Consider the following 22,868-nt stretch of genomic DNA (forward strand, 5'->3'; position numbering starts at 1 on the left):
AATCAAAACCACAATGAGATCCCACCTCACACCAGTGAGAATGGGGAAAATTAACAAGGCAGGAAACCACAAATGTTGGAGAGGATGCGGAGAAAAGGGAACCCTCTTACACTGTTGGTGGGAATGTGAACTGGTGCAGCCACTCTGGAAAACTGTGTGGAGGTTCCTCAAACAGTTAAAAATAGACCTGCCCTACGACCCAGCAATTGCACTGCTGGGGATTTACCCCAAAGATACAGATGCAATGAAACGCAGAGACACCTGCACCCCGATGTTTCTAGCAGCAATGGCCACAATAGCCAAGCTGTGGAAGGAGCCTTGGTGTCCATCGAAAGATGAATGGATAAAGAAGATGTGGTTTATGTATACAATGGAATATTACTCAGCTATTAGAAATGACAAATACCCACCATTTGCTTCAACGTGGATGGAACTGGAGGGTATTATGCTGAGTGAAGTAAGTCAGTCGGAGAAGGACAAACATTATATGTTCTCATTCATTTGGGGAATATAAATAATAGTGAAAGGGAATAGAAGGGAAGGGAGAAGAAATGTGTGGGAAATATTAGAAAGAGAGACAGAATGTAAAGACTGCTAAGTCTGGGAAACGAACTAGGGGTGGTAGAAGGGAGGAGGGCGGGGGGTGGGAGTGAATAGGTGATGGGCACTGGGGGTTATTCTGTATGTTGGTAAATTGAACACCAATAAAAAATAAATTTAAATAAATAAATAAATAAATAAATAAATAAATAAATAAAAGAAGGGAAAAAAAGTTCAGATTGATTATCTCTGTTGATGGACTTAACTGAACACATCACTAAAGTGGAAAATGAATTTTCACAACCAGTGAAGACTAGGAGGGCTGCACGAAACAGTAATCTGTTGCCTAAAATTATCATCTGGTATATGTTTATTTGAGGAATGTGACTATCAAGTCTTATAACACATAACTCAGATAAAAAGGGGTCACCAAATGTCATGGAATGAATATTTATAGCCCTTGAGTTTCTGTTTATTTCATGAAATATACAACAATACTTTTCTTTTTCATTTTTATTTCAAAACTGTCACAAACAAAATTTGCATAAGATACACGAAAACCATTTTTTTCTCAATCATTTGAGTATAAGTTAATGACATGGTATTCCGTCATCTTCAAATACTTTAGTGTATTTCCTATAAACATGTATATTTTTCTCTCTAATCATATTACAGTCACCAAAATCAGAAAATTAATATTGACACATTAGTACCGTCTACTCTGCAGCCACCATTCACTTTTGTTGCCAGTTGTCTCAGTGATGTCTTTAAAAGAAAAAAAAAATAAGCAGCCCAGGATCAAATATTGCATTTAGTTGCCACATCTTTTTCATTTTTGTTCTCTCTTTCTTTGGTTTTGATGACTTTGACAGATTTGAAGATTATAGGAAAATGATTTTGTAGCTTGCCTCTCCATTTGGCTTTCTGTGATCTTTCCTTATGAAGACATTACAATTATACATCTAAGGCAAGAGAATTATAGAAATGGTGTTAGGTTTTCATTTTCTCCTATCATTTAGCAGATAATTTCAATTTGTAAAATTCTGATAAAGTTAACTTTGATCTTTTGGATAAGATAGGGTCTATAGGTTTTCCACTAAGAAATTACTCTTTCCTTCCTCCTTTTTAGTATGTAATTTGAAGGGTAAACTTTATGTAAATATTCTATTCTTCATTCTTTTAAATATTTATTTATTTATTTATTTATTTATATAAATATGGACTTATGGCTTATATCACATTCAATGAGCTATAATCTTTTATTATAAGTAATTACTTCGATACTCAACTTGCCCAAGATTTTGTTCCTGGGAGCTTCTTCAAGCTAGATTCTGTGTTATTCAGATATGTCTGCATCATTTATTGGGCAATTTATGCTTCCTGGCCATATATATATATATTCCAGAATCATCTTTTATTTTCCCTGTTGTAGCCCTGCCTAGAAAACAAAACAAAGCAAAACAAAACAAAACAAAATTTTCCAGAAGCCCCAATGCCTCTAAGTTGAGAATGACATTTAGAATCTAAGATCTGGATGCTAATTGTTCTGATTTCTACTGAGGTAGTGCTACTCCTAGGCTTGGAGTAGAGAGCTAATGAATATACATATACCTGTGTGTGCTCCTTGTGTGTATGTGTGTGTGGACACATGTTCATGTTATTATGTGGATACCTCTTAGCTTACTATAGTCAAGGTAGCTTAAACAACAGACACTTATTTCTCACAGTTCTAAAGGCTAGGAAGTTCACGACCAGTGTGGCAGTAGATGCAGTTCCTGGTGAGAATCCACTTCTAGCCTGGTAGATGCCTCACAGGCCCTTTTATTAGTGTATTCTCATGGAGAGCAAGAGAGTGAAAGAGAAAAAGAGAGGGCGCCTTTGTGTCTCTTCCTTTTTTTACAAGGGCAATAATCCTACCATGAAGGTCCCACTTTTATGACCTAATCTAAACCTAATTACTCCCAAAGACCCCATCTCCAATACCATCACATTGGGATTAGGGCTTCAATGTACAAATGTGGAGGGGACACAGTCAACCCATGCCAACATCCACTAAGACATATTCTGTTTATGTACATACACTCACATTTATGCTTTTATTTCTATATCCACTTCTCTATAGTGATCTCTCTGTGTTTACCAGATGAACAATCTAAATCCAACTGGTTTCATTCCAGTATTTTTCCTTCCCATATTTTTAATTGTATTCTTTGACAAGAAATCTGGAGCCCATTATCCTTATTTACTTATGTGATTGACATCCTCCTACGTATAGCCAGTCTCCTGTTGCTACTTCTGCTCTAGCCCCCACATCAAGATTCCCTTCTCATCCTATTCTGAATGCAACACCCAATGCCAGGCCACCACTACCACCTTCTGCACTGATGCTCTCCTCACCCTGCTTGGACACACTTCCTACACCAGCCTGCTGCCATTGCTGCCCCATCTGTGAAACTCTCTACATCTGGCTCTATCTGCCCTCCTAAGGTGACACTCTCTACCCTCCTCCATATCTAATGCTGCTGGCTGGACTCCTAGCATTGCTGTTTTTGCACTGCTTAGTCTCAGACTTTGTGCCAGGTTGTGCAGGTCCCATTCCTGCATCCCCTCTGTCTCCACAGAGCCTTGTTTTGTTCAGGTCACCTATTGGATTTTGGCCTGATTTCTTTATGAAGGGAGGTGAGGAGAAAACAAAAGGAAAAATAAATAGAAAAGAAGGTAAGAGATAGAGGAAGCAGAGGAAGAGAAAAGAAGAATGGCAATAGAGGGGCACCTGGGCGGCTCAGTAAGTTAAGTGTCTGACTCTTGGCTTTGGCTCAGGTCATGATCTCAGGGTGATGAGATGAAGCCCTACTGTGGGTTCTGCACTCAATGAGGAATTTTGCTTGGGGCTTTCTTCCGTCTACCCCTCCCCCCCTCACATGCATGTTCTCTCTAACACAAATAAATATTTTTTAAAGAATAATAGTAGATTTTTAAGTGTATATCAATGCATACTTAAGAACAAACAACAGATTGGAATCAGGGAAATACAAATAAAAAACCACAATGAGATAACACCTTACACTAGTCAGAATGGCTAAAATTAATAAATCAGGAAATGACAGATGTTGGCAAGGATGCAGAGAAAGGGGAACTTTCTCGCATTGTTGGTGGGAATGCAAGTTGGTGCAGCCACTATGGAAAATAGTGTGGAGGTTCCTCAGAAAGTTGAAAATACAGCTACTCTATGACCCAGCAATTACACTACTAGGTATTTACCCCAAAGATATAAGTGTAGTGATCCGAAAGTACACCAGCACCCCAATGTTCATAAAGCAATGTCCACAGTAGCCAAACCAGAAAGAGCCCAAATGTCCACCAACAGATGAATGATAAAGAATTGTGGGGGACGCCTGGGTGGTTCAGTGATTGGGCCTCTGCCTTCAGCTCAGGACATGATCCTGGGCTCCTGGGATCAGGTCCCACATCAGGCTCCCTGCATGGACCCTGATTCTCCCTCTGCTTATGTCTCCGCCCCTCTCTCTGTGTCTCTCATGAATAAATAAATAAAATCTCAAAAAAAAAAAAAAGATGTGGTCTATATATACAATGGAATACTACTATGCCAATCAAAAAAAAAAAAAGATATCTTGCCATTTGCAATGACATGGAGGGAACTAGAGGATATTATGCTAAGTGATATGAGTCAATCAGAGAAAGACAATTATCATATGATATCACTCATGTGGAATTTAATAAAGAAAACAGGATCATAGGGAAAGAGAGGAAGAAATAAAACAAAAGGAAATCAGAGAGAGAGACAAACCATAAGAGACTCTTAATCATAGGAAACAAAGTGAGGTTCACTAGAGCCGGGGATGGGGGATGAGGTAACTGGGTGATGGGCATTAGGGAGGGCATGTGATGCAATGAGCACTGGGTGTTATATAAGACTGATGAGTCACTGCCCTCTACCTTGGAAACCAATAATATATTATTTGTTAATTAATTGAATTTAAATAACATTTTTAAAAAAGAACAAAGCAAAAGAGATATGCCTGACAATAGCTTTTACCACCTTTTTTTTTTCTTTAATTCTTTCCACTTTAAAATTCTTAAAATGTTATACACTGTTGGAGTCAGCATGTTCTATTACATTGAGTAATAGGGCCAGTGAACATTTCTAAATAGATTTAGAGGTTCAAAAGCCACCCAGAGAAAGTGCACACAAAGGTTTTCAACACAGTGTTTATCTTTAGGTTTTGCCTAGGTTTAATTCAAGAAGCTCTAGACGATCACTCATAACATGAGACCAACGTTCAGGAGCCATGTATTGAAAATATGGGAAAAAAATTTGTGGATGGGAACACAGATATTAACAATATTAACAAGATATTATAAGAATTATTTACAATATTTACTATTTTTATCAGTTATGTTACCAGAGTTATTAGGATTTATGGCAGATTAGGACAATAGTTAACAATATGGACTCTGCAGCCAAATGTCCTAGTTCAATTCTTGATCCAGTCATTTGTTAATGTACAACGTTTGACAAATTGACTAACATGTCTGTCTTTCCATCCCCCCCTTCTATAAAGTGGGAATAATAGCAGTAACTACATCATTGACTTGTGAGGATTAAATAACACAGTTTTTCTAACTGGCACAAGAGTTTCTGGCACATATTATTGATTATGTAAGTGTTTACTGTTATTTGGGAGATAGGATGAAGTGGCCTCTTGCTATGTCTGCCAGTGTTAAGCAGGAAAAGAAGCCTGTCGACCTTGAGGTGAAAAGGAGTTTAAACAGAAAAAGGAATTTCTTACAAGACTAGATCTGTGAATGTGTATACACAAAAATCTGGAAGCTATGTAGCAGGAAAACTGTTTCATGGGAAAGTTTAAATGGCACTACAGTTTTGAGTGGAATTATATTCCTGTCTGCTTATAGGGGTAAACAAGTGAAAAGACAAGAAGGAATTTTATACCATTTGCTAGAGTAAGCCTGTTTTAGGCAATTAGAGTGATATTTTCTAACATTGGATAAACTGTAATTATCAGCACTTATGATCCAATCAAGTAGCTTTGTGATACTTCTCTGGCACAGAATTACTGCTATTTTTACTTTCTAATCCTAAAGTTATATATAAATTAATGTCACAGATATAAAGTAAAAAAAATCATTATCCTGAGGTCTCAGTCTCATATTGGGATTCAAAGGGGAAAAACAAAGCATCATTATTTATGACATCTGCATTATTCCTGCCCAGCCCAGTATACTTTTGTGGAATTCAGAAAGATATGGAGAGAGATATAGCATTTTCTCCAAATCTGGTTCCACTAATTTTCCTGTGTGTGTGACTTTTAGTAAATCAGGTGTAAGTTACATGTCTGCAATTACACCTACTGTGTGAGGTTTTCTAAGAGTAATGGAGATTAAAAAACAAAAGAGTAATGGAGATAAAATAGCATCAATATTGCGCAATACTTGGCCCATATTAGATAATGAAGCATAACAAACAGGCAGCAACTGCCACCTCCCCCATTTCTAAAAAAGGACAGATAATGATTTTCAAGAAATATACCTCAAACATATACAAAATATATCAGACATTTACAGATTTATTTGCCTATGGAAATAAATTTGCCTATGGAAAAGGGGGAAGGGGAGCAGAATTTGCCATTCTTCCCAAATATATCTCTTGGCATAAGGATTTGTTTGAGCTGTTTTAAGTAACTGCAGTCACGGTGATGGAGGGATGGGCTAAATGGGTGAAGGATATTAAGGAGGACACTTGTTGTGATGAGCACTGAATATTATATGTAAATGATGAATCACTAACTTCTACTCCTGAAACTAATATTACACTGTATGTTAACTGGAACTTAAATAAAAACTTGGAACTACAAAAAAAAAAAGAAGAAGAAGAAGAAGAAGAAGAAGAAGAAGAAGAAGAAGAAGAAGGAGAAGGAAAAGAAGAGGAGAGGAAGGAGAAGAAGAAGAAAGAGGAAGAGTGAGCAAAAGAAGGAGTGGAGGAAGAAGAAGAGGAAAAAGAGGAGGAAGAAGGAGAAGGAGGGAGAGGAGGAGGAGGAGAAGGAGAAGAAGAAGAAACTGCAGACACTGGAGAAGCTCTGAAAATGGAATGAAGTTACCCTTTTGTAAGACTTATTTATATTTATAAGGACAATCTCCATTTGTAAGAGTGTCGCCCTCCCTGTAATGGGCAGAGAGGGAAGATTTTAAATCTCCAGAAATTTTTAGCGATAGAGAAGGCAATGACTTAAATCTGCTTAACAACTTTACCCCTGTTGACTGTGCTTTTCCTGGCACCCTCCCACAATGGGTGTCCCCCACCTTCCAACATGGGCGTTTGTCTTTAGTTGGAGATGTTATTTAAGGTGGTATCTTGGGCCATTTCAGAGAGTTACTCCGTTTTCCTGGGTATCTCCGATGTGTACAGGAGATATAAATGTTATTAAACTTTTGATTATTTTTTCTCCTGTTAATCTGTCTTTTTATTACAGGGCTGTCTCAACTGAAAACCTAGAAAGGTAGAGGTAAAATTATTTTTCTTCCCTCGCAAATGCTGTAGAACAATTTATGTATCCAGTTTAGATGAGTTATATGTCTTATTTTCCCAATTATTAGAGCTCCATTCTGACTCATGTATTTTATTCTCTTTGGACTAATGATTCCACTTCTAAAATCCAATAATATGAATCTGCCAAGAATGCAATGTGAGCAGCAAGACCATCAATGTAGAGACTGCACCCATCATGAAGCTTTTTAAGGCCACTCAGACCTTTCATATACCTGTTTCTGGATTTCAGGAGACAGCCAGTATATATTCATTTAATCTGAGGATACTTTATTCAGTAGAAGAAAAACAATCATCTAAATCAGGAACATGACTTAGACTGTTGGGGGTTGGGGGGAAGTATTACCCAGTGGGTTATCCTTTCCAATTCATTTCTACTAGGATTCAGGCTATGATTTGCTAAGGGTTCCAATATGGGTAATGGTGTATGTAGCAACAGTCAGAGCTTCTGAGAATAATCTCTTCTTTCCCAGGGTATAGCTAGCATCCAGGATGTAACAGGTAGTACTTAGAAAGTTGTACATTTCAGTAAATAGGACTTTGGTAGATAGAACTAAATGTGTCTATGTCTCAGAGTAGTGGGATTCCTCTGAAGCAAACGTGGTTTTCACATTCCTCAGCTGCTTTCTAACATCTACCAGAAGGTGAAGATAAACTCTCTTCCCTGAAGGTATTGCAGTTACCCTTCAGAGAGTAGCATATCACCAAATGGATTTTATTATATATACTGAAAATGTAATTATTGACTAAGCACCTAGAAACAACCGAAATGGGCCAATCTTTATTGCAAGAGGGACCCTTATGTTGAAACTTACATCTGTGAATTCAAAGGATTTCCTCACCCTTATGTTGAAATTTACATCTGTGAATTCAAAGGATTTTCTCACAGTTTTAAATAAAATGCTACTCTATACAATAAAACTACACTAGTATTAATGTAACTGAACCAACGTGAGTTTGCTCCTTGGTGAGTCGCAGGTAGAAACTAAGCAGGTGTGTTGCCGGGTTGCAGGATTCTCTCTGGCAGAGTCAAAGAATGAATCTCAGACACAAAAGGGTGAAGTGATAGTTTGTTAAGTGAAGGTGAGAACAGAAAGAATGCTCTCTTAGAGTGAGAGAGGTCCCTTCCTGGCTGCCAAATGATGTGTTTTGTAATGTTGGTGTGGTCTGGAGCCAAAGGCCAGGAAAGAATTATTGATACATGTTTGATGCAAAAAGGTAGTTTTATTAAAACATGGGAACAGGACTAGTGGGCAGAAAAAAAAACTGCATTGGGGTCACAAGGAGTGGCCTGTTATATATTCTCCAGTTGGGAAGGGGTGAGGGATAGCTCAAATCTCTAAGGAATTTTGGAAGCAAGGTTTCCAGGACCCTGAAGGGTAGCTATTGTTAGGAAAAGTCATTTATTACTGTCTAATAAAACCTTAGTCATGAGACCCTTCCAATATATCTTGGTAGGTCATATGCTTGGGGGATGATTGCCAACCTGTATCTTGGAGGGTAGAGATAAAGGAAGTTTCCAAAGGAATTTTTGTATGTTAAAGTAGACTTACAGGACCTGGGGGTTGGGCCTTTTGCTCTTAGCAAAGTGTTAACATTCAGATAGTTGAGTCCCTAGAGGAAGGTCACCCTGCCTGTTTCAGGGACTTGTCAATGGGCTGTAAGTAGTAAGGAAATTTAATGATTTTTCTTCTGCCTTTGTTTCCCACATCAGTGGGTTGTCACATGAAGGAAACTATTTGCAGCAGAAAAGGAGATCAAGGGGAATAACTTCCAAGGCCATGACGCCCAGAGCAAGGATGAATGAGTCCCTTTTATTTAGAGTTATTTATTTTTCTTAAAGATTCTATTTATTTATTCATGAGAGACAGACAGACAGAGAGAGAGAGAGAGAGAGAGGCAGAGACACCGGCTGAGGGAGAAGCAGGCTCCATGCAGGAAGCCCAATGTAGGACTTGATTCTGAGACTCCAGGATCAGGCCCTGGGCCGAAGGCAGGCACTAAACCACTGAGCCACCCAGGTGTCCCCTAGGATGAATATTTAGATGGGGAATCCTTGTCAGTGTATGTGGAGGTGGGCATACAGTTGTGCATGGGCCTTAAAGAAATATGCCTATGCACACATTGTATGTTATATACATGAGACTTGTGTTCCTCCCAGAGCAGAAATGGTAGTATCATAATGAGGTAAAGATAACTGTTGGTCATTTCAGAAGTCACTCCATGATTCATCTGCAGAGATACAAGTTGGGGGGGTTAGGTCAAATTGCTCTGGGTGGTCTGGGCCACCAGAGATGTATCTCCAGGCAGTTGTTACTGCTTGAGGGGTAGTTTTGGTTTTCATCATGAGATGTTATGCCCATAGGGCCTTTTGCCTGAGTTATGAGATCAGCTGGAAAGAAGAACTTAAGGAAGGGGCACCCAGGAATCCCTGGGTGGCTCAGCTGTTTAGCGCCTGAATAAATGAATAAAATCTTTTAAAAAAAGGGGGGGGGGCACCTGGGTGGTTCAGTCTGTTAAGCATCTGACTCTTGATCTCAGCTCAGGTTTCCATCTCAGGGTGGTCAGTTCAAGGCCCACACTGGGCTCCACGCTGGGCATGGAGCCTATCTGAAGAAGAAAGAAGAAGAAAGGAGAAAGGAGAAAGGAGAAAGAAGAAAGAAGAAAGAAGAAAGAAGAAAGAAAGAAGAGGAAGAGGAAGAAGAAAGAAAGAAGAAGAAGAAGAAGAAGAAGAAGAAGAAGAAGAAGAAGAAGAAGAAGAAGAAGAAGAGGAGGAGGAGGAGGAGGAGGAGGAGGAGGAGGAGGAGGAGGAGGAGGAGGAGGAGAAGAAGAAGAAGAAGAAGAAGAAGAAGAAGAAGAAGAAGAAGAAGAAGAAGAGGAAGAAGAGGAAGGAGAAGAAAGAAGAAGAAAGGAGGAGGAGGCGAGGAGGGGGAAAAGGGGGGGAGGGGAAGGAGGAGGAGGAGCACTTAGGGAAAATGGAAAATGTGGGACAAACATCAGTAACATCAGTGCGTACAAGCAGGTGACTAAGTAAAGGTTAGGTCTTGAGGTCTAGCTGGTGACACAATTTCCATAACCCATAGAATTTATTATAGCATTTGATTTTTTTGCTACCTATGGGTGGATAGCTCAAAAGTGTACTGCATTTATTTAAACAAAGGTATATACTGTATTTTGTCAGTTTTGCTGCTATGACAAGGAACCCCCAAATTTCAGACATTTATTTCTATTCATATCATATGGTAGGGGCTGTTAATCAGTTGCTATCTCATGGCCCTATGTATCTTTTAATACTGGAATTGAGGAGCATTCTCTGTTTAGACATAATATTCTTATAGCAAAGAGAAATGAATAAGTGGCCTGGTAGAAAACGTAATGGCTTTAAAAGCGCCTGTTCAGATGTGGCACATGTCATATCCACTCACATTTCATTTTCTAGAATCAGTCACTTGGCCAAGCCTAACAAGGTCATGAACATACAGACTTTTTGATCAAACATATGGCAAGTCACAAAGCAAAAGGTAGGATTGTATATACCTCTAGTATATACAAAAAAAGTTGGGAATAATAATGTAATCCATAACATATACTTAACATGTATTCTTTAGCCAAACGTCTTCATTTCTAAAAAAAATCACAAATGGTTAAGTAGTTTCAATCAGTTTTTACATTGTAATCAGACCTTGGAAGCAGGAAAAAATATCAGTTGATTAAATTAACCAAATAGACTTTACAGTTAGTTTTTTTTTTAATACAGTTTAAAAAAAGAAAAAGGAAGATCTACCTTATAGGATTTTTAAAAGGATTGAAATAAGATAAATGAAACTTCAAAATATTTGATGTAGAGTACCCTATATAGCAATAAATGTTATTTTCCATCTGCTTTCTTACACAGAGTCAGTAAATTATGATTTCTAGTCTCCCAAATATTCAATATAAGTCAGATACATGGTATGTAGCAGATGAAACACTTGACTATGTTTTATTGGGCTATAACAGTGAAGATAAAATTTGTAATAGTACACATGTTTTAAAAATTCATATATGCAGTCTTTTATTTCTTACACAGAAAATAATGAAGAAAGGAAAACACACTAGGGCTTACGGTGGGTACATTTCATGCCATTTTACATAATCTAAATCCTTTTTTGTAAGTGAAGGAGGTAAATTGTTGGGGAATAATTTTTAAAAGTTGCATTTAACATATTGTTACTATTGAAGGGTTGAGTAAATAAATACTGCACAATATTGAATTTAAGTCCACAACAAAAATGTCCCCTTAAACTATATTCTTAAAAGGAATTCCTAGCAAGATTTATCTAAGACAGCATTTTTAGGTACCATGAAGCTGATAAAAATGCTAAAATCTGTTCAACTGCACACAGTTATTAACTGTCTCGTGCATTTATTTTATCCCAAATGTCCATTCCCTCTTTCCAAATTTTTGTGGAAAAAAAAAAAAACAATACAAAGATGAAGGAAAAAATATTCTGGTCTTAGAAGTGATGGATAAAATCACCATACAAAGGACTACATGGTATTTCATAAAGGACAGTGGCCAAGACTGCTTAAGGGCTCCCTTGACTCAACTTTAGACCGTTTCCTTCCTGAGTATAGGTCCCTGACCTCATTTGTCCTAGAGCATTTACTTTAGAAAACTTGCCATTGTAAATTCTTTCTCTACCCCTTTGAAGTGTAGATTTTCCCTCCAAGATCTTGCCAGTTTTATTAAGAAAGGATTGTCTTTCTCAAGGAGCTGGGGGCCATTCCTTTGAAATGCAATCATCAAGAAAGAGAGTACCCTGTCTCCTGGTCTCTGTGGGAGGGTAGGAGCCTAACTTAGACAAGTGCCAATTAGCACATAGATGGCCCAATCACATTGCCCAGCCTCTGCACCTAAAGTCTTCCAGTACTTTTCCACTAGCTAATCCCAGTGCTTAAAAACTCTTCCTTTTGTCTCAGGGCTTTTGAATCCAGTCTCTCTCCCTTATTGCAATAGTCTTAACCCCTATTTGGGTGGTCTAGAATAAAGTCTTCCTTGCCTATTTAACTGCAACTGTACAGTTTTTTTTTTTTTCTTTGACAATAGAGCTAACTGCTTCCTTTGTTGGTTTAAATACAGTCCTGACTAAAGGCAGCAAAATATACTAGAATACCTCTTAATGTTTTTAAACCCCTTGAATGGGAGTTACACTGTGAAATGACTTTTAAGATCTTTGAAAATGTCGGATGATACTGGCTCCATTGTTAGGAAACACACACACACACACACACACACACACACACACACACACACATATACACGATAGTCATGGGGCGCTTATATCACATCCCCCTGCCTTGAAAAACAAACTTTCAAAGTAGCATCATTTGCTTGAGAGTAACTCACACTTCATGAAGCAGCCAAAGAAAATTAAATTTACTAGAAGCTACCCCAATGCTGTTTCACTGAGAGGTGTGCGGCAGAAATAATACGAAAGATGTAAATCCATTTTCCATTTTAGAAAGACAAGGCTTCTGTAACGAGATGGACTGCAGAGAGCAGCATTATCATATATTGTCATTGAAATATATTTCCCTAGTGGCTTTTGACAAAAAAAAAAGTATGAAATTGAGATAGAAAATAAAACAGGTGATACTGTAGACAGAAGGTTGGTGAGCATATATTATTTGAAATGTGTGACTTGCTTAACAAACAGTTGGTTTTCTCGTTGATGGGAATTCAGATTAGATCTTTGGAAGTCCTGAATTTGAGGTGATGGAGGCCTGTGTGTGTCAGAGATTCATATCAGCTTTACTGTCTGTTCCCACCTACAGGCAAGATAGGAGAGTAGTAACTACCTGGAGATAAAGAATCTTGCTGTTGCTAGATGGAAGAAAAGAACTAATTAAATAAGGTCCTATAGTGAGGGGCTGGGCAGTGGGAGGTGGGTAAACCTCATTTCTAATAGAAAATTACAAAAAAAAAAAAGAAAAAGAAAATTACAAGCTCTGTGATGCTATCTAGATTGCTTTGAGATTATAGAGGAACATATTAGAGCTAAGACACAAGATCAGTACCCCGTCTATCTTTTGCTCTCTCTTCTAAGGATGTCAAAACAATGTATATTTTACCCAAAGCAAAAATTAGTAAAAAAAAAAAAAATGTATTTTCCAAGTGGTTTAAGAAGGCACATTACATTTTATTGTTTCCAGTTTCTCCAAAGTGAATGGGAGCAAGTTTAGGGTCCTAGCAGAATGTGATTTTTAGTGAAAAGATGAACTACAGATATAGTTACTTTGTTCCAGTTTTTTAGTGCTGATTAATTAAAAAGGGAATTTTTTTAAAAAAATCTATTATCTATATATCTGTCCATCTATTTATCTATGCATCTATCACATGTTTAGTAAATATCTATCATCTTTACATAGAATATTGATATCTAGTATCTAGCACTTAATAAAAACATACTCATATAAATAGAAATTACAGTTTAACCTGAAATTCCTTTTAACTATGTCATTTATGATGGCCATATGCGAGGACTTACTATATCTCAAAGAATATTGTTCCCATCTTCTCAAAAATACAGGACAAAATTGAATGGAATATGTCAAGGGGACCATGAGCTATGCTGCAGAAGCAAAACAGGGGTATTTCTTACTATCCGCAGGTTAGGAAGCAATTGCCTCAGTTATGAACACATGGGCTGGGTAGACTCTCCCTTGGAAAATATTTATACCATGTCTTAGATCATTCAACTTCCATAAAAAAAACTATATCATTTCTTTTTTTTTAAGATTTTTTTTTTTTTTTACTTATTCATGAGAGAGACAGACAGACAGAGAGAAAGAGAGAGAGAGAGAGAGACAGAGACACAGGCAGAGGGAGAAGCAGGCTCCATGCAGGAAGCCCGATGTGGGACTCGATCCCAGGTCTCCAGGATCATGCCCTGAGCCGAAGGCAGGAGCTAAACCGCTGAGCCACCCAGGGATCCCCAAGAAAAAACTACATCATTTCTAACAAGGGAAAGAGTACAAGAATATGAAAGACTAGCTTTTATAGCTTGCATTACTTTGTCAGTATTAAATTATTGTATGATGGCTACTTTGTAATATCTCTTTTTAGAGCACTAAGGATGAATATCATGTTGCTACTTTAAACGAGAAAGGAAAATTATATTTAATTTGTCATTTTTATTATTAAGAATGTTTATTATCCCAAGAGAATGGAGCAATAATCAGATTATTTCTATAAAAACTGACCATTAGCTAATATCAGTTTTTTAGAAGATTTTATTTATTTATTTGAGATACAGAGAGAGAGAATACAGCAGTGAAGAGGGAGAAGCAGGCTGCCCATTGAGCAGGAAGCCTGATAGCTCAATCCCAGGACCCTGGGACCATGACCTGAGCTAAAAGCAGCCATTTATGATGAGAATTTGTAGAATTTGACTGTGGAAATAAGGGCAGGGGCATTCCAGACTTAAAAAAAATATATATCAGTGAGAAAACAAAGTTTGTGAGGAATGAATTTTTTTTTTACCACAAGTCCTGGGAAATAGCACTAGAAAGTTCAGATGGGATTAGATTCAAGAGAATTTATTTGATTATTGTAATCTTTTGTTTTTTGTTTTGCAACAGCTTCATTAAAATAAAATTCATGATATACAACTCATCCATTTAAATGATACAAATCAATGTATTTTAATGTATTGTACAGGCATCACTACAATTGATTATGGAACATTTTTTTTCATCCTTCAAAGAAATCCTGTACTCCTTAGCAGCCACTTCCCATTTGGTTCGACCCACCCCAACCACCCACCTCTTCAGATCTAGGCAACCACAAATCTACTCTCTGTCTCTATGTATTTACATCTTCCAGACATTTTGTATAAATGGCATTATACAATATGTGGCCCTTTGGGTCTGGTTTCTTTTTCTTCAAGTTTCATAAATGTTGTAGCATGTATCAGCACCTCATTCTTTTTATTTTGCTGAATATTTCATTTTTTGTATATGCCATATTTTGTTTATTCATGTGTTTTTGTTTTGTTTTGATTTTATTTATTTATTCATGAGAGACACACAGAGAATGAGGCAGAGACGTAGGCAGAGGGAGAAGCAGGCTTCATGCAGGGAATGTGATGTGGGACTCGATCCTGGGACTGTGGGATCACGCCCTGAGCCAAAGGCAGATGCTCAACCGTTGAGCCACTCAAGCATGATATTCATATACAAGTGTTTGTATATATACATATATACAAACATATATCCATATGTTTTTATTTCTCTTGCATATACACCTAGAAGTGGAACTGGAGACTACATTTAACCAATGGAGGACATGCCAGACTGTTTTCCAAAGTGGCTGCACCATTTTACAGACCTACCAACAAAGGGTAAGATTGAATTTTCTCCATATCCTCACCAACGCTTGCTATTAAGTGTGTTTTTGATTACAGTCATACTAGTGCATGTGAAGTGAGAGTGTGGTTTTGATTTTCATTTTTTTTAATGACTATTGATTCTGAGTATCTTTTCAAATGCTTACAGGCCATTTGTTCATTTCCTGGGAGAAGTGCCTCTTTATATCTTGTAGCCATTTTATAGATGGCTTATATGTCTTTTTGTGTTGAGTTACAAGAGATTTTAATATATTCTGGATACTGGTATTTTATCAGATATATTAATTTACAAATATTTTCTTCTCATTCTGTGAGTTACCTTTTCATTTTCTTGATATCTTTTGAAGCACAAATTTTTATGTTTTTTTTCTTTTGTTGCTTTTGCTTGTGGTTACTTCTCATACCTTAGAAATTTTCTAACCAAAGGCCATGAAGATTTACTCCTATCTTTCTTTTAAATATTGTGGATTTGACTTTGCATTATGTCTATGAATCATTTCCAGTAATTTTTAAATGTAGGGTGAAGAATTATGGACATAGATTTATTCTTTTGCATGTAGATAAACAAATGGCCCTGCACCATTTGTTGAAATTATTCTTTTCCTATGGAGTTGCCTTGGCGCTTGTATCAATTAACCAATAAATCTGAGAGTTTGTTTTTGGATTCCAGGTTCTATTTCATTAATTTATATTCTCATCTGTATGTTAGAATTACACTATCTTGATAATTATATAATGGAAGTAAATTTTGAAAACAAGATCTGTAAGTCATCTAATTTTGTACTTCCTTTTAAGTATCATTTTGACTATTTTTTGTCATTTATACTTGCATGTGAATTTTAAGATCAACTTGTCAATTTCTTTCAAAAATTAGATATAATTTTGATAGGGCTTAAATTGAATCTATAGATTTTTTGAGAAATATTAATTATTTTAACAATATTAAGTATTCCCATCAATTTATTTGAGAATATCTTTGGGATAGCTTTCCATTTATTTAGGTCTCTTAAAATGTTTTTCAACAATATTGTTTAGGTTTCAGAGTAGAAGTTTTGTACTTTTTTTGGTTAAAGTTGTTCTTAGGCATTTTATTTCTTTTTATGCTACTTTAAATGAAATTGTTTTAATTTAATTTATAAAAATAGTTTTAATTTCATTTGTTTCAACTGGAATTATTTTTTATTTAATTTATGGTTCATTGCTAGCCTATAGAAATACAGTTGATTTTTTACTTTGATCTTGTACCCTCCAACATTGCTAAACTTTGACTCTACCTCTAGTAGCATTTAGCTGCATAATATATTTCGTATGAATTTAATCCTTTTACCTTTATTGAAGCTTGTTTTATGGTCTAACTTATGATCTATCTTGGAGAATGTTCCATGTGCACATAAGAAAATGTACCTTCTCTTGTTCTGTGGAGTGGTCTATAAATGTCCTCTTGTTCATACTGCTATTTAAGTATTCTCTTTCCTTGTTGATCTTCAACCTAGTAGCTCTATCCATGCTTAAAAGTGTAGTATTGAAATCTCAGCAATTATTGTTAAATTATCTTTCTCCCTTCAATTATCTTAGCTTTCATTCTATGTATTTTGTATCGTTTGATGCCCATTCTAAACTTAGTTGTATTACATTCTCCTAAGCCTGTTGAATAGTCAGTTATTATATTAAAATTATTTGTTTAGATAGAGTTTACTAACAGAAATTACCAGCAGTATACACTGATTACTTAAGAACATTCTCATAAATTCACACAAGTTAAAATAATGCATAATTCAGAATGTCACTATTCCAATGTCACTGAAAATTGTACATATATTTTATTGTAATGTTCAACAATAGAATATTTATTATGTTGATTAACTTTACTCAGTGCTTTTCATGTAGTAATAGAGTGCATCTATTATAAAAAGGAAAACATAAATATATAAGTTATAGAAAGGTTGATAGATAAATACCATAAAAATACATAGAGTAACAATTGTTATCATTTTTAATTCTTAACAGTACTTAGAATCTATTATGCATAATAAGATAAGATTTACTCTGGACTGAATTTGTTGTTTGATTACATCCTGCATTTGGATTAATTCAGAGTGATATCTCAATTATAATTTGATCCCAAGAATATGTTGTCCCAATATACCACAGTTCAATTTACTTAGATTTCAAAAAGTCATAGCCTTATTTTTTTTTGTTTCATTTCTGGAAAAAAGTGCAAACTCAATTTATAAGCTTAAAAAGAAATGAAATTTCAAGTATTTTATTTTAAGATTATAACAAAATGTGTAGAAACACCACCCACATAAAGACATGTAAACAGGGACACATTGTTCTCTCCTCAGTTGCATATACTAAAACTGTTGGAAAATAAAATGTTTTAAATCACATTACCCCTACTTAGTACTGCCATGAGATTATTAAGAATTCACCTGAAATGTAAGTGGAATTGATGTAAATAAAAATGTTACTTAATCAGATGCTATTTTAAAATTAAATTCTACTCAAAGGCCACATAAGTAAACTGTCTTCTGAAATTTGATGAACAGTAGATATGTATATAAAGAGCTGAAGTGAATTTCATTATTTGCTGTGGATTTTCAATTGAAGAAAACTATCTTTAAGATTTTACAATTTATAATGCTGTATTTGTTTCTGATTTTGTTTTTGTTACTGTTGTATCTGTTTTTATTGAATAAATACTATTTGGATATTTCCTACCCCCAAATTATAACTAACATATAAAAATACAAAATATTAGGAGAAATTGACCAATATTTCCAATCATTTTTAATCAATATTAATTAACATTAGGACAAAATTTCTTTTTTTTTTTTCTGTTCAATAGTATTGACCTTTTTTCACATAGGTCTGGTAATTTTCTAGTTAAACCTACTTTGTGATATTTTATTTTTCTTTGAATGTTACAAATAGAATATTTCCACCATTATATTTGTGTATAAAAATGTTTTTGATTTTTTTGTTTTGTGTAGCAGTCACCTTGTTTAATGCTCTTATTCACAATGTTTTCTCTGTTGCTTTGATTGGATTTTCTAGGTATGCAATGACATCAGTAGCAAATTCATTTTTTAAGAATACTTATCTCTTTTTTTGATATCTTGTCTTCATGAATTGTCTAAACCTTTTCAAAGAAAATGTTAATGGTAATGATAGAGGCTTTTTTTCCTCTTCTTTTTCATAAGGGTTAATTGGGCATTTACCACAAGTTGAGAATTTAGGCATTGTTTTTTTTATAATGAGCATAGTAATATTCATTAATTGTTCTCATTTTGGTGCTTAGTATTTAGTTTGGAATAATTCTGGTTTTCATTAACTGGCTCTTTCTTTTGAGTACCTCTCAAGATGGTAATACATGTTTTTTGTTCTTTAATTTATTAATATATTGGATTAAATTAACAAACTTCTTAATGTTGTGCTCTTAATTCTGATGATAATAATGCTTGGTCATAATACTCTTGTAATACAGCTTATTTAGGTTTTTAAATTTTGTATTGGAGTACTATCTTTGCCTTTTTTTTGAAATTTTTATAGAATCTTCTTTTTTCTGTCTGCTAGGGAATGTGATAAAAAGTGCATGCATATGATTTTGAGGGATTTTTTGAATGTTTGAAACAATTTACACATAAAACTACCATGAACTGATTTCCATTTCCCCTTCCTGTGGCAAAAGGTAAACATACAGAATAACAGAACACTATAATAATTATATATTTACTAGCAGCCAAAAAGAATTTACATTTGTGTTCATTTATATTTTGCAATTTTGTTCTTTTGTGCCTTCAGTGTTTTTATTAAGAAGAAATTTTAAATAAGAAATTTCAGATATGCCAGTTGTATGTCTTGGATGCTTAACATATGTGGGCACCATTTTTTCCTGAAGATAATGATTATTTTCTTTTTTTTGATTATTTTCTTTTTAACACATATGCCTCATTTATTTTTCTTGGTTTCCTTCTTTCAGTAAGACCTCCAGTGAAATATTGATAATTACTGGTGATGAAGTATTCTTCTCGTGTTCCTAATGAAAATGCTAATAATATTTCACCATTTTTTGTTTTGATGTAAGATTTTTATCTTATTTTTATAGTAAAATATACATGCCATAGGACTTATCATTTTAATCATTTTTAAAAGTAAGGTTCAGTGGTATTAGGTACATTCACAATGTTGTGCCACCATCGGCACTATCTATTTCCAGAACTTTTTCATCATCCCAATCAAAAACCCTGTTGATATTCTGAGGAGAGTCTGGGCCAGAGGTAACATTTTTTTTTAAGTTTTTTTAAAAATTTTTATTTGTTTATGATAGTCACAGAGAGAGAGAGGGGCAGAGACACAGGCAGAGGAAGAAGCAGGCTCCACGCACCGAGAGCCCGATGTGGGATTCGATCCCAGGTCTCCAGGATCGCGCCCTGGGCCAAAGGCAGGCGCCAAACCGCTGCGGCACCCAGGGATCCTCAGAGGTAACATTTTTTTTAAAGAGCAACATGGGTTGGTGTATAGTAGCTCTCTGAACAAAGTATCGAGGTAACAGGAGCAAGGAACATGTACATTTGGTTGACAGGTTTGAGAAATTACCAGAGCTGAAGTGAAATAAGTTTATCTTTGAAACATTAGCCAATTAGCAACAGGTGAAGAAAACAGTACCAAACATCACAGGCTGTAGAGAGATGAAAAACAAAGACCAATAGGAACAGAAGCTCATACTGTATTTATGAAAAACCATAAGTAACCCAGTAAACAATGGGTGAGAAGAGTGGATGAAATTGCAAGAAACAAGATTTTAGAGGATATTTAAAACCACCTTAAAGTTGGACTTCATTCTGCTAGTCTTAGAAAATGTACTGTTTTCTACCTATTGCGTAATATGAAAATGTCTGTGTTTTTGGATTGTTTTTATGGTGACATTGTGATGAGAGAGACATCAAGTAAAGAGACAATTGGGAATGATGTCCCAGTTGTGAAGCGCTGATACAGGACAGAGGGAAATGGAATGAAAGGGTGACACGGCAGGCATTTTATAATTAGGTTCAGTAGCACAGGTTTTGTCCATGGTGCCACACCATCCCTCACTCACGTTTCCTCCTCATTTGCCTTGCCATTCCCTTTCAAACTGCTGCTGTCATCATTCTTTAAGGCACATCATGGATTGTGCCATCTTCTACTCAAAGCCACCAATGTTCTTCCAGCATCATTGAAAGAAAAATATCCTTGTCTTCTTAACTTGACATTTAAGAGTCATCCTGATAAAGTCCCATTACCTCTCCAGGCTTCATTTTACATTTCTCAGTTTACATTGTATTGCAGTCAAAGCTTCTCTTTTATAAAATAATTGCCACAACTTGTATACCTTAAATATATACAATTTTTAGGTCGATTTTACTACAATAAGTTGGGGGAAAATAACAGCTGTTGTATAAAAAAGTAGGCTCTTCTGCTCTCTGAAACTGTTCTTCATCTTCTACTTTCTTTTGTCTTTTTCAGCTTAACAGTCTTACAAATACTAAAAACTCAACGCAAATATCATCTCTTCAATTAAGTACATCTCAGTGCTTAACTACACGTATACTCTTCTGAATACTCCGGGTACTCTGCTCACATTACTTTTTAATGTGGGAGTTACTTTCTATATTGTCACACACTACATGTGTCTCTGTATGACATCTCCTATGTCTTCATTTCATAGCCACAACCTTTACAGCACCAGCTACAGTGTCTTTCATAGTTTAAATGCTTTAAAATGTTTACTGAATTAATAAATTCATATGCCTGTTTGTACTTCCTTATACTTAGTGTAAAATTCAGTCTTTTTTAGCAGTGTAAAATGCTATCCCTGATCTGAGCTCTTTATCTCATCAACCACCTTTTCATTGGCCCTCCAAAGCAATCTTATGTCCACCTTAGGACTTTTTATATTTACTGCTTTTTCTGTACAGATGTTCTGTTACCAGGCAAATCCTCAGCTGTTCCTTTTATTGTTCAGATCTCAGCTTCCCCACTATGGTATTCCCTGACCATCTCAATATAATTTATCACCATTCCCCCAATTACCCTCAATTATATTAAGTGCTTTCCTTTCATCCTCCTCCTCCTTTTTTTTTTTTTGTATTATTGCTACCTATATTTTATTTTAGACTTTTATTTTTTTGAAGGTTTTATTTATCCATTCATGAGAGACAGAGAGAGTGAGAGGCAGAGACACGGGCAGAGGGGGAAGCAGACTCCACGCAGGGAGCCCAGTGAAGGACTCGATCCTGGGACTCTGGGATCATGCTCTGAGCCAAAGGCAGATGCTCAACCACTGAGCCACCCAGGTGTCCCTATTTTAGACTTTTTAAATTATTTATTTTCCTTCTTCATTCTCCAAAATATAAGCTCTAATAAAGCAGAATTTATGTCTGCCTTGCCATCCATGTATCCCTCAGGCCTATAATAATTTTTATACTTAGGTACTCATTCTATACATGTTTGTTGAATGAGCCCATATTATACCTTTCAAATTCTTTTTCTGACTAAATCTAAATGCACAGTAAACTCAAGATGAGAATATAAAAAGTGACTTAATAATTTATTCTTGCCAACTTAGTTTCTCCCAAACATACATCAGGGGATCAGCTGATGAAATTATATTAGAGGGATGACCTGTTTTTAAGGGTTCATGAAATATCCAATGGGCATAGTGATCAAATCAGATCTTTCCACTAATGGTCTGAAATTCCCTTATCTGTTATCTTTCCATTTGAGAGAATATACTAACATGACTTGAAAAGCAATCCCAGGAACTGTATTTCTGACAGGTTAAAATTATGTATATTAACCAATATATTTCTGCAATTGTGCTATTTCTTTCCCATTTCTAAATGTTATATTATCATTTTAAATATAACTACTTCTAATATTCTACAAATATTTTAGAATATTGAATCCTGTAACATTTTACCTTTTTTAAGAGTCTTAATAAAGTTGTGCAGATATTTAGTTGGACTTAGATAATGGTATCTGTGATTACTGAATCTTAGAGGAGAAGGTAAAGAAAATCACATCTTATTAACCCCTCTGAAGATTTCTTCTGTGAAAGCAGTAACAAATATACTCTTTATCCTTTTGCCTTATGCTGTGACTTTTGTTCCCGTGACTTACTCATTCCATAACCTGAAGCGTTTATCTCCCACTCCCCTTCACTCATTTTTAAGTCTTCACCCTTTTTCCTTCTGGAAAACATCAGTCTGTTCTCTGTATTTATAGGTCTGATTCTGTTTCTTGTTTATTAATTTAATTGTTCATTTTGGGTTTTTTTTTCTAGATTCTACATATGGGTGGAATCACGTGGCATT

The sequence above is a fragment of the Canis lupus genome, chromosome 11 (assembly GCF_048164855.1).
Source record: "Canis lupus baileyi chromosome 11, mCanLup2.hap1, whole genome shotgun sequence".
NCBI lineage: Eukaryota > Metazoa > Chordata > Mammalia > Carnivora > Canidae > Canis > Canis lupus.